General features: G+C 41.2%; 1 long non-coding RNA gene across 1 annotated transcript in view; it reads left to right on the top strand.

Annotated features, from left to right (window-relative positions):
• LOC309343485 overlaps positions 1-12,728 on the top strand; it is a 47,525-nt gene that overhangs the window by 863 nt on the left and 33,934 nt on the right. The gene's annotated exons all lie outside the window — the stretch shown is intronic.

The raw sequence follows: 12,728 nt of genomic DNA, 5'->3' as shown, positions 1-12,728 counted from the left end.
ACTCCCCTGGTGGGAACTGTAGTCCAGCAGCATTTGGAGGGTGTCAGTTTTGTAAAAGTTAGTCTACAAGCTCCCCTTCAACGTTAGTGTGCCAGTGTGGTTAAGTGGGTAAGAGCGGTGGACTCGTAATCTGGGGAACTTGGTTCGCATCCCCGCTCCTCCACATGCAGCTGCTGGGTGACCTTGGGCTAGTCACACTTCTCTGAAGTGTCTCAACCTCACTCACTTAACAGAGTGTTTGTTGTGGGGGAGGAAGGGAAAGTAGAATGTTAGCTGCTTTGAGACTCCTTAGGGTAGTGATAAAGCAGGATATCAAATCCAAACTCCTCCTCCTCCTCTTCTTCTTCTTCTTTTTCGATTCTGTAATTTCCATTGCTATACCTCTTGTCATCTCTTTCCCTAACAATTCTTCACTGTCATGCTGTTTGAAGTCCTAAAATGCATTGACTTCTCTGCAGTAACACTTAGTTGTTGGCATCTGTCTGTCTTGAAAGACAATGGAGTGTGCCTCTGGGGGTAAAGTCAAGCCGCTGTGTTAGCAGTACCAGGTGAGCTCCCAAGGGTGCAAGCCTGGCTGGTGTATATGGAGGTGAACAGTAACACTGCAGAGAGTGATATAGCTTTATGAAACTTCTGTTAATTGCTGCTCAGCTAAGCAACAACATGTGGAAATTCTTTCTGGCATGTTGTCTCAGAATTGCAGTGAAGTAGCCACAGTGCCATGGTGTTTTCCATAAGGGCTGTTGCTACTTGAATTTTTCTGCACCATTGTACGAAGTGCCAACTTTGCCAGAAGCATCCTGTAAACGATGATGCAAAATGTATTCATTAGACACAAAGTTGTTTCCTTGGAAATCACCATTACCTAACAGTTCGTTACATAACTACGTTGATGGGATTTTTAAAAAAACAACAGAGCCTGGAAACTAGTAAACAGTCCCTGTGGATAGGGATACAGTGCCCCCAAACATGTAAGGCATTGTAGGCTCCTGGTCAGAGTAACCAACAGAGTCACAGGTGATGAAACTGCATTCTAGCTCTTTTAGATAATTCAAAGCTACATCACAATGTTCTTCTTCACAGAATTTAGGAGTTAGAAGGGACATTGGAGGTAATCTACTCGAACTCCCTGTTTGATGCAGGAATCTTACAAATTACAACATCATTGAATGGCCATCAATCCTCTGCCGACATAATGCCCAGCAAGGAAGAGTCCACCACTTCCCAAGGCAGCTTGTCCCACAATTTCTCCTAATGACAACTTCTTCTTTGCCATTTCCACCCATTAGTTCTTGTCCTGCTACCTGGGGGGAAAGAAAACAAGCCTGCTCCATCTTTTGCATGAGACCCCTTCAGATATTTGAAAATAGCTATCATGTCTCCTCTTGACCTTCCCTTCTCCAGGCTAAACAGAACAAACCCTTCCCCATTAAGATTTCTTCCAGACATCTTATAATGCTGGTTGCTCCCCTTTCAACACACACTGTAGTTTGTAAATCCCCTCCTTAAAACCTGGTGGCACCTAGAATGGGGTGCAGCACTCCATTCATGGTCCAGAAGACAAAGACAAGGGTCATGATCCAACCATCATTAGGAACATTTAAGTCCCGTGTATCTCAACAGAATTGCTGAGGATGCACATGCGCTTAGCACTCTCAAATAATAATTAGTGGGACCCAAATGCTTCACTTTGGATGGTGCCCAGCAGGTTATCAGATTACATGCAAAGCCTGATAGTTTGTTTTTTTAAACTTGAAGGCTGTAGCTAAGGTGTTTCCCATCACACCTGTAAACAGTACATTGCAAGGCAGATGTGGTAACTGGAGGCAGAGCTGTGTTGTTCTCTGCCTTGTGTATTCTATCAACAAAGCTGCTGCTAAAATTCTGACCTTGATTGCCACTGGTTGTAGAATGAGCTGGCAGGTAGTTATCTGGATCATCAGACGATTTAACAGGGAGTCCTGAAGCACAACTGGGGAAGAAACAATCATTTGGCTAAAATTCAGAAACTAGAGACATGGGAGGGAATGTGGAACTGAGCTGAGAATGAAGGCAAAGGAATGAGAGTGCATCTGGATAGTTCTGATTTACAGCTGATATGAATTCATATGTAAGATTAGCACACATTCACCAGGTCTTTGACCTCTCATTTATATTTCTTCCCCTTACACGGACTACAGTGTTTGCTCATTTCATTTGCATCTTGAAGAGTCTGTGGCTGGGTGAGTACCTTTCCTGCAGCTGCTCATTCCTCACACTAGTTTTAACTTGCCAACTCAACAAACCAATCAAAGCCCCAAAACAGAGTCTGCTGGAGGAAAGGGAATGCAAAGTCAGACACGATATGCAGTCATCAATGTCATTGTTCCCTAACTGTGTTTAGCCCTGTTCACAGAGGTAGGCTCTAGGCAGGGTTTTGTTTTTTATTTTTTTCAAACACTTCTCTTGTGTAACTCAGAATCCTTAGGTAGAAGATAATGGAGCTTATGTCAGCAATGCCCTTTAAGGATTGGGCTGTTGCAATCCAACTGGTTGCTTACGTCTGTGTCCGCCTTTGCTTATTTTATTTTTTTTAAAGTTTGACATGCATTGTTTGGAACTCAGGTAAAGGCACCTTGACAAACAAAATGGTGATCAAAATCCACAGATTGATTATTAAAAGAAACAATAGCCAAACTCAGGAACTTCCTATATATTTATTGATTGAAAACATTTTAAAGCTCCCTTTCAAGATAACATACATGGTTGAAATAAACAGAAACATTTAACAGATACAAGAACAGTATTTTCCAGCAGCAGCAAGGAGTCAAATAAATCTCTATAGTCTCTCCAAATTAAAATCATTTAATGTGGCCTTTGACAGCCATCAAATTTGACCCTAGGCAAATTTATGTGAACATTGCTAAATTCAAAATATGACTAGAGATCAGGGATCTGTGGCATTATTTTTGACTTCCCATGTCTACACTGTACTAGTTAGGGCTCAGTCCCTGGCATCTGAAGGCAACACTGAGGAAAAGGCAGCACTATTCAAAATGCTGGAGAGCCACTGTCAGTCAAAGTCAACAAATATTGAGCTAAATGAGCCAGGTGATCTTGGTCTACTGTTCTTAGCAGAGACCCTATGATCCTATGATCTACTCACTTCTTAGCAACCAGGCAGTTCTCCTTTTACCTTCCTCAATGTGTAGAAACCGATCCAAAGGAAACCAAGATGCTGATATCAATGTAACAAGGGAGTGCATTGTAAATAAAGTATAATCAGAACATCTTCAGTACCTGTTTTATATGTTGTGCATAGAAACAAGAAAAGTAATCCTGAAATCTCAGGTTGCTGTTTTTGGGAATAAAGTATGACTGTGAACAGTCAGTTTGATCTCTGTGCCCTGTGGGGAGTAACTGCTGCACCATCAGGAATAAACTGGTTCAGACTTGTGATTTCTATATATGGGTGACTTTGGTAAGATTTATCACCCTGCTAAATACACACACAACATTCCATTGCCGATGGCAGATCCAGGATTACTGAAATGCAGTGACATGAAAGATAAGAGCAAATACAGGGCTGTCTTCAAGTTTGCAAACACACACCTCTTACCGTGCAAAGCGTGACAGGTGACACCAGATCTCTGTCTTATTTCTCTGCTCCTCCACACTCTAAAAGTGGGCAAATGGGAGGAACCACCCTGCAAAGAGCAAGGATAGTGAGGAGCATGGTGTAACACCATGGACAGAGGAACCAGAAATGGTACCACGGATGAAGGATGAAGGTCAACAGTAGCAGCAAAGGCATGGCAGAGGATTTTTGATTGCTGACCATGCTGAATGGTACCACCAGGCCTGGGTTGTTGATCTGCTGGATCTGGAGATATAGCTGAAACTTCAAATTGCATTTGACCCATGAACACCGATACAGACTATGGAACAGTCTTACTGAGCCAGTTCTTAGGGCATTTTCAGACCATTGCTATTGTCAGGTGGGATCCAGTCGCATCGCAGCAAATTCAGGTTCTGCAATTAGGAGAAGAAGAAGGAGGAGGAGGAGGAGGAGGAGGAGGAGGAGGAGGAGGAGGAGGAGGAGAAGAAGAAGAAGAAGAAGAAGAAGAAGAGGAGGAGAGTTTGGATTTGATATCCCACTTTATCACTACCCTAAGGAATCTCAAAGCAGCTAACATTCTCCTTTCCCTTCCTCCCCCACAACAAACACTCTGTGAGGTGAGTGGGCCTAAGACACTTCAAAGAAGTGTGACTAGCCCAAGGTCACTTAGCAGCTGCATGCGGAGGAGTGGGGACGTGAACCCGGTTCCCCAGATTACGAGACTACCGCTCTTAACCTCTACACCACACTGGCTTTCTTAGAGTGGATTTGGTGCTACCCTGCCCCTCAAAAGCAAAGTTTTTTTGCAATAAGGAAAGTGATAAGAAAATGCTCTCTCCAGGAACCTCCACACAAACAAATCAGAATGAATGTTCAATAAATAACCAATATTGTCTAACCACCCTGCAAAATTTGCACCAACAAATCAGGATGAGTACTCAATATATAGATGTCATCTGAAAGCAACCCTGGTATGAGGGGCACCGGTGCCTAAGAATATCACCCTCCACTTTGCTCCATATTTATTCTTATGCAAGTGCAGAAGACCTAGTTAATACAAGCAAAAGCACCTGGAACGACTGTGCAATCTCTGTAGTCCTTTCTCTTATAAAGAAGCACTCCACCCTTCTAACAAATACTTCCTTTCTAGGTAGTAAGAGAATCAAGTTGTAAATGTACATGTCACCTTAGGACAGCTTTTAAAACTTGCAATACTCAAGAATATTCCAAAGCAAAGGAAAACACTTATTCAGAGAAAATGAAAGGACAAACTGAAGCAGTGATGTTTAACATTCAACGCAGCTCACATGGTTTCCGAGAGCATTGACAGGTCCCACGAAAGAGCAATTAGTGGAAACTATTTCTGATCCTGAGAAGGGAAAGAAAGGGAACAATTTTTAACAATCCTTACACATGAAGTTTTGAAACTAGTTTATGTAATTCAAACAGTATGGAAAATCCTATAAGTGATGGTTAAGGTGATTTTTTATATGGGGGTGAGAATTTTCTCCATTCACTCTTTTTATTCTTTTACATATTTTAAAACTAGTAAAGTCTATTTTTTAAAAAATGGGTAGGATACATTCCTGATTTTGCTTTCCCTTAAAAGCTTCATGCAAGTATGATTCAACGGTCTCACTATGTTTCACCATATAGCCTGCTCCACTTTCCAACTTCACAGATGAGTCCTGCATTTGAAGGGCTATCAGATGGCAGCCCTCTATTGGAAGGCATTCTCTGTCTGAAGAAAAGTCCAAGGGCTCATTCACTACTTGTCCCTTGCTTAGGAAGCACAGGTCTGAGTGAACTTGGTTTTATCATAGTTAATTTTTAGATGCTCTTTTTAATACAGCTGTCCAAATTTGACCAGCATTCTTCTAAGTCCTTTTTTATTCTGAGATAACAAAACTAAATCATCGGCATAGAACAGAATTGGCACTTTATTCTTCCCAAGGGTGGGGGCGAGAAGGGGTAGGGATGCCATATCAAGGATGAGATTATTTATATAGCAGTTAAATAGGAAGGGTGCCAGTATACATCCTTGTTTGACACCTCTGTTAACTGGAATTACCTGTGAGAGGGTGCCTTGAAGGCCCAGTCTCACTTGCATGAGGTTCCCTCGATGTAGTTGATGGATGAGCCAGAAAAGTCTTTTATTGATATTTGAATGGACCAGTTTGTTTTTTTTCAACTGTCCCATGCTTTCCAGGCACAAGTCTGAGCAGTTTTCTGTTGGTCTGGCATTTCCCCCAGGAAAGTCCACTGAATTGGAGCAAACATCACTCCTCTGAAACCCTGATTGATGATTACTCCAATTAAGTGGTAAAGAGCAGGTTTCTTCAGGGAAATGTGCAGGACAAGTAGAGGTCTGAAGACAAAGAACCATAAAAAGGGAGACAGGGGCCTTGGGGTTGCCCCCAAATAACTGACATTTCTAGTTCACAGTTCCTGTCATATTTGTTCTGTATACTAAACATAGTCAATCTTCCAAAAAAGGAGTATGTATTAGCTAACTCCGCCATCAACACTTCTTTTCAGACTGATTACAAATAATAAATATTTGGACTTTAAACCAAGGTGTGTATATGTTTCTAGTTCCGTGTGTTCATGCATACGTCGTTACACTTTTTCTTTATGGGGTTCCTTGAAGACTGAATTTTATTATTCCAGGAAATGGACATATAGATGTGTGTGATGTATAAATAGCTATGTAAACCAGCAGAAAATCTAGCCATCACCTCCAATCTTGAAATAAAGGGAGAGGCTAGTCATGACATGTCTTCTCCGATCTCTCCCCCACATATACCTTAGGGTTGCTATTTCCTCTCTGGCAATAGTTCCTGTGCCTTTGACAGCTGTTCAAGTATGGAGGTGAAGTGAAGGAAAAAACATATTTTGCCATGCACTGTGAAAGACATAGAAGCTTGACAGACAAAGAAGTGGCAGTGCTACTTTGTACAAGTCTAAGACTATGTACACATTAGCAGCTTATTTGCATGGTGTTGTCAGAGTTGGCCCACCCAGGCCAAGTGAGGCGACTGCCTCAGGCAGCAGAATCCCCTTGAGCATGTTTTGAACTATGAAAAGGCAGCATAGAAATAAAAGTGTGTGTGTGTGCGTGCGTGCACACACAGTTTCATTTTAAAATGAACTTTCCAAGCCTAGGAAAATTCACATTCAAATACCTGTGCATCCATTAAGTCACATTCTCTTAGCCTGGCCCTCATAAAGTTGTTGTGAGACTAAAACACAGTCTGAGTTCCACAAAAGAAAGGTGGAATTTAAATAAATGCCACATTCCTTTACATACTTTTGTAATTTGAAAAGCGGGAAGAAGTGGGAGTAACAATATGCAAACTTACTGAGATAATAAACCCTCACTATTAATTATAGCTGCCTAGAACCAACTATGATGCTGGCTTTTGTCAAAACAATGCAAGTTCCAAAACACAAAGAGGTGTCTTAACAAGTTTGTGTGGGGGCAAAGGTGTGTTTGTTTTCGGTATCTGCAGTCCAGCCTAACAACCTGACAGCACCTATGTGAACAATTTCAAGGGTTCAGACTGAAGAATCAGTAGGTACATGAATGTTCAGGAATTCTGTCCACCCACATGACAAGGTTGTGCAGGCCAGTGTTGTGAGGTAAAATAAGACATGTGCACCAGGTTAAAGCTGAGCTCAGCCTAGCCCAGCCCTGCCCATAAAGTGTGTTGGTGGATGAATTCCTCTTTACAAGGGAGGAGACTTCAAATTGTAAATCAAGCCAGCTCATTTCAAAAATATTACTCCAGCAAATGGGAGTAACTTCCCCCAGAGCCAACCTGCCTACACACCTTATTCCCAATATAAATATGTTCTTACAAGGCCTAAAGCTTTGATGTATGGTGGTGTTCTCAAATTTTATTCAAACAAACCCCTTTAAAATCTAAGTATGGAAGCTATTTTGGGGGGAGAAAAAGAACTTTGAAAAATGCACCACCAGGTGTAGCTTACATCCAGAACCTAAATGCGCATAATCAAAGGGGGAACAAAACAGAGATTGCAAAGCATTTTTCAAATTGTGCATATACCAGTTGAAATTGTTTAGGAGCATCCCTGAAGAAGAATTCTAACATGCATTGGGCTCAACAAATACTCATTCCTTTCTTTTATTATTGGTGGCTTCCTGATTTTGTTCTCCAGCCATCTTCCCGAAATAATGATCACCTCTGCTCTGTCTGGCAAGCGAATTAAGGGTGTCCAATTATATGAGCTCTATGCAGCTGCAGCGCTCTGTGAAGCACAAGGCATCCATTGTGTTCAGCTGAGCTGTGATATGAATTAGAGAATGCATTCTTAAAATAAACAAAGTATTTAATCCTTGTTAGTTTCCTTGAGCATCCACTGGAAAGGCAGAACATAGATAGTGAATATCTTCCAAACAGATTTGATATGTTGGAGAGAAATACAGAACAAACCAAAGAAAAACCCCACTAATGATATAAAGTTTATGGTAAGCTTTAAGGATAACACACACACACACACACACACACACACACACACACAATTCACAGAAAATCTGTTACACTAGGGCTGATCCAAGATATTTTGCTGCCTGAAGCAAATGACGAAATCCCTGCCATTCCCCACTCCATGTACAGCTCCTCACTGGTTCGGTGGCTGAATCTTACTTCAACACTGACAGTGGAATAGCACCCTCCACTACACGAGTTGCACCTGCTAGTTTGAGGTGTGCATGACAGGCTGTGTGACACACACAGCTGTGATTCCCAACAGAAAGGGGGAATCCAAAGAGCTCAGGAGGAAAGGCCTGGGAGGCTGCTGCCCCCTCCCCAATACCTGTAACCTGAGGAGATTGCCTCACTCTGCCTAATAAGGTACACCTAAGATGGCCCCAAGGTGCACCTAAATCTATTTGAAACTAGGAATAACAAGGCAAAGCTCTGTGGGACCCCTTGTTTTCAAAATATGCTGTTGAATATTGAATAATTCCCAAAAGCAACTTCAACAGAGAGTATATAAAATACAATATTTTATTTTATTTTATTCCTAACTGTATATACACATGGTCAGAAAATGGTACAGAATTGCTTTTGATAAGGTGGATAGGTTTGTGTGTCATCACTACATCTTGGGGTGGGGGGAGGAATAAGTATAGTTTGGTAAGAACTCCACACAGGAACTGTATTTTCCAACTAATTCCAGTTGGAAACTTGCTTTTGTCAGTTTTTCTGTCGAAGTTCCAACTCCAAATACTGGCTATTTCTCACACCTGCCACCTGCAGAGCACCTGTCTGAGATCAAATCCCTGCAGGCAAATTGTCCATTCATGAAACAAAGTAACAACAAATCCAGATATTAATACACTAGACATAAATATTCTTTTGTAATCTTACTGACTACTTGTTCACAATTATCAGGCTGAACCCCTCACATCAGTATCAACAAATAAACTAAATGGGTGAAGAATTGCATTTCCCCATTTTCTCAGAAGTCAAAATATTTTGTAATATTCTTCCAAGAGAATTATAGACCTGAAGGAAGATCTGCAAACTGGGCAAGTGTGCATACTACATGGGAACAAAAGTGCACATATAAACAGTTTTTCTCCCTCTGCAGTTCCTTTTCATTTTGTCATTGTTACTTGCTGCTTAAGTTTAAAAATGTTTATTCCCCACAGTCCTAACAATCCCCCATCTCCTCATAGACTGAAGATTTGTGGGTGGCGGCAGGAGGGTGATGATTAAAATACACTCTAAGGATGGCTGCAGCACTGGCTCATCCAATAGGCAGACTAAGAACATGCTTAGCGCCACAAAAAAGGTGGAGGAATTCTAAAGAATTTGACATTTGATATCCCCCCCCCCCCAAAAAAAGCACATCATGGGAATGGCCAGAATTTTGTTTGACTTCCCTACTGTTTTATTTTAGAGTTTAGTATTGTTATTTTAAATAACATATGAGTGGCACCATAATCTTTGCAGCGCACAGGGCCTCTAAAGGCTTAATCCAACCCAGGGTGGTTGGAATAAGTTATTTATTTACAAAAAATATTTATATACCGCTGTATCATAAAAATATGCCACGGTGGTTTGCAATATAAAACCATAAAGGTTAAAGACAAAAATAAAAATATGAAAAACATATTGCACATCCTACGTTGTTGCAATTTGTGAACTTGAACTTTGAACCAGTACTGACTACATGGTGTAAAATGGCAATGTCGGAATGGGTTTATCATAAACAAACATTTAAAGCATTACAGTAATCAAAGCAAATAAGGTCAATCAACATACTAAAATGCAAAACTGCATAAAACCTAAAGTACCTGCTTTTAAAATCTCACCAGTTCCAGGCTTGTTGAAATTTTGATTTGACTTGCATACAGTATTTAAAATGAATGAGACTCAAGCCTCTACGGACTCTTAAATATTGGGTTCAGAACTTTTCGGCACAGCCTGAACCCTGAGCATGGTACATACTTTCCAGTGGACTTGTACTAGGCATGTGTTGCATAACATCACAGCTGTGCCAAGAACAAAGCCTGCCACATTAAATAGATCCCTTGTAGTAAAGGCCACATGCATGGGCCTGTCAGGATACAAACTCCAGGATTAAGGAGCTGTCGCTGCTTGCAAAGCTGATCCATCATTCTCCATCTGCCTTTTCCACCACTAAATACGAAAGTATGGCATTCATGTGGAAGAGAAAAAAACTACACACAAATAACTTTCCCAAACTTCATCACCAGATTCATTTTAGAGATCTGCATGTCTGTGAATAGAATCAGCCATCTACCCACACATTACTTGTCTCATCTCCCCTGCAATCTTTTAAACTAGGGGCAGCACCGCTCACAGCTTAAGAGGCTACTATAGCAGGGAAATATGTGTGTGGAGCAGGCATAACTGATTCATTTTGGAGACACTTCCACTTTGGCAGGGACCAGTGCACATTTCCTAGGAGGGCTATGAAAGATCCCCACCCGAAAACCTGGGGAATTCCTGTAGGCCATACTGAGCCAGAAGACCCTAAGGGTTGACTGCAAACAAGGCAGCTTCCTATGGTCCAGTTGCATACGTGTCTGTATGCCACTGATTAATCATCTGATTATGATTAACATTCATTTACCTTTGCAAGTTTACCTGCTATTTATTTTCAACTATGACATTTCCAGTATGATTATTAAAGATGTTCTGCAATTTCTAATCAGCTCTAGTGTCGTAGTACTTTTAAAGTTACTTAAGGCAGTTTAATGGCAGAACTACATGCATATGTAAGAGCTTGAATATACTTTACTGGAAGCACAAGAATAATTGGTTTAAATAAGCATTGTAAACACCAGCAAGCCACTACCAGTCTTTGTACAAAGGATATGTGGCAACTTGCATACATGATTTTTAATTAGGCATTATAAACATAGTTCTTTTATTAGCACACAAATGTGATGAACAAACTTCCAAAGTCAGGGCCCAATCAAAAACTTCACCCACTGCTGGCATGGCTGTGGGGAGCCACTGCCACATCTTAAACCCAGCTGCTCAAATTGGCCATTGCAGGAGCTGAGGAAGGGGAGAGGGCAATTGGATCTGATCCCTGTGCCAGCTGCCGGGTGGTGCAGAGATCAGGTCTGGAGCAGGCCCAATGCCACTGGGTGATGGCAGTGAGACTACTCAGGATTGTAAGAGATCCAAAGGTGTCTTGGTCCTGCCTCTCCCTGCCCTCAGAACCCCATTTCGGGGCTTTCTGCTTGTGAGCCTCCCACCCACTTGCACATTCAGTTGACCTAAGGGGGAGGTGGATGCTGGAGTGCTTTCTGGACCACTCCATCTATAGCAGATGGCAAGAGGCCAGCTCAGCTGAGCAGAGGGATACATCTATTCAATTCAAAAACCCTTCCAGCCTGTCGTAAAGTGGGGTGGGGGGCAGGTTGGGAATGTTTGAATGGTTTTGCCAATATAATAGCAAATATCAGTTCTGGTTAAGTATAATAGTCAACTGCAAAATTTATAGAAGGCCAAGTGAAACAAAAGTTCCAGCTTACCCTCTAAGCAAAAAAAAATATTAAAAAATATGTTATGTAAGCAGGAATTAGTTGCATTTTCAAAATCAACAAGTCGTCTTTCTACATGTTTAGTTAAGGATTTTGGTGTCAGTTATTTAACAGGAGCCACACCCAAAGTTCCACTCTAAAATAGATTTTTACTTCCTTTAATGTCAGAAACAAATTGGCATGAGAAAATCTGCACTTTAAAAACAACAACAGGAAGGCATCAAAGTCCAATACAAAAGTTCACCCAACCATTAAAATTGACATAAGTTAAATTAGTATCCTGGGAACACAAGCAATTTTGAGTTGACATTTGGGATACTATTAGGACTGAGTGCTAAAATGTCGATTTGAAGCATTTTTAGGGTAGATAGGAGAATGCCCCTGGCAAGTTCCTGTCAGGAATTGCCTCTAACCCCATCCCCCATGAGTCAGTTATAAAAACATTTCACCCATATTTTTGAAGTGATTTTAACAGTTCAGAGATATATTGAGCTGGACATAAATTTGGCTCCCTGATGCGAATTGGCTTTGAGGAGACTGCTAATGTCTATATTCTTGTAGCATCACCAATTTAACAAATGTAGGAGAGTAGAAATCTGTTCATGCAGTCTCTGGTTCTACAGTTCAAAATCCTGGGGCTGGTAGCAGTTGGCAGGGAGAGAACAACTAGTAAAATAAAGCCAAGCTACAAATCAGACTTTAAATCAGTTAGCCACAGAATAACTTTTAGAGTACAAGTATGCTGTTAGTCTCTTCATGCAACTTCATCTAGAACAGGGATAGTAAACCTTTTTATACCTACTGCCCACTAATGCATCTTTCTTGATGGTAAAATTTCCTTACCGCCCAACATTGATCGATGGAAGGAGGATTCAGCTTGTGCCGTAGAACCCCCTACCGCCCACCTAGAAACCTGAAATGCTCACTAGTGGGTGGTAAGGACCAGGTTGACAACCCCTGATCTAGAACAACAACATACCAACAAAATGAATGGGTTGGGTGTTTTGTGTGCACCTAGTAATATCTGGATGAGAGTTCTAATAATTAAAAAAGAATTGTGTTACAATGTTTAGTGTT

The sequence above is a fragment of the Podarcis erhardii genome, assembly GCF_964252035.2.
Source record: "Podarcis erhardii genome assembly, chromosome: 6".
Lineage (NCBI taxonomy): Eukaryota > Metazoa > Chordata > Lepidosauria > Squamata > Lacertidae > Podarcis > Podarcis erhardii.
The sequence above is the reverse complement of the archived record's forward strand: the minus strand, read 5'-3'. Positions and strand labels throughout refer to the sequence as shown.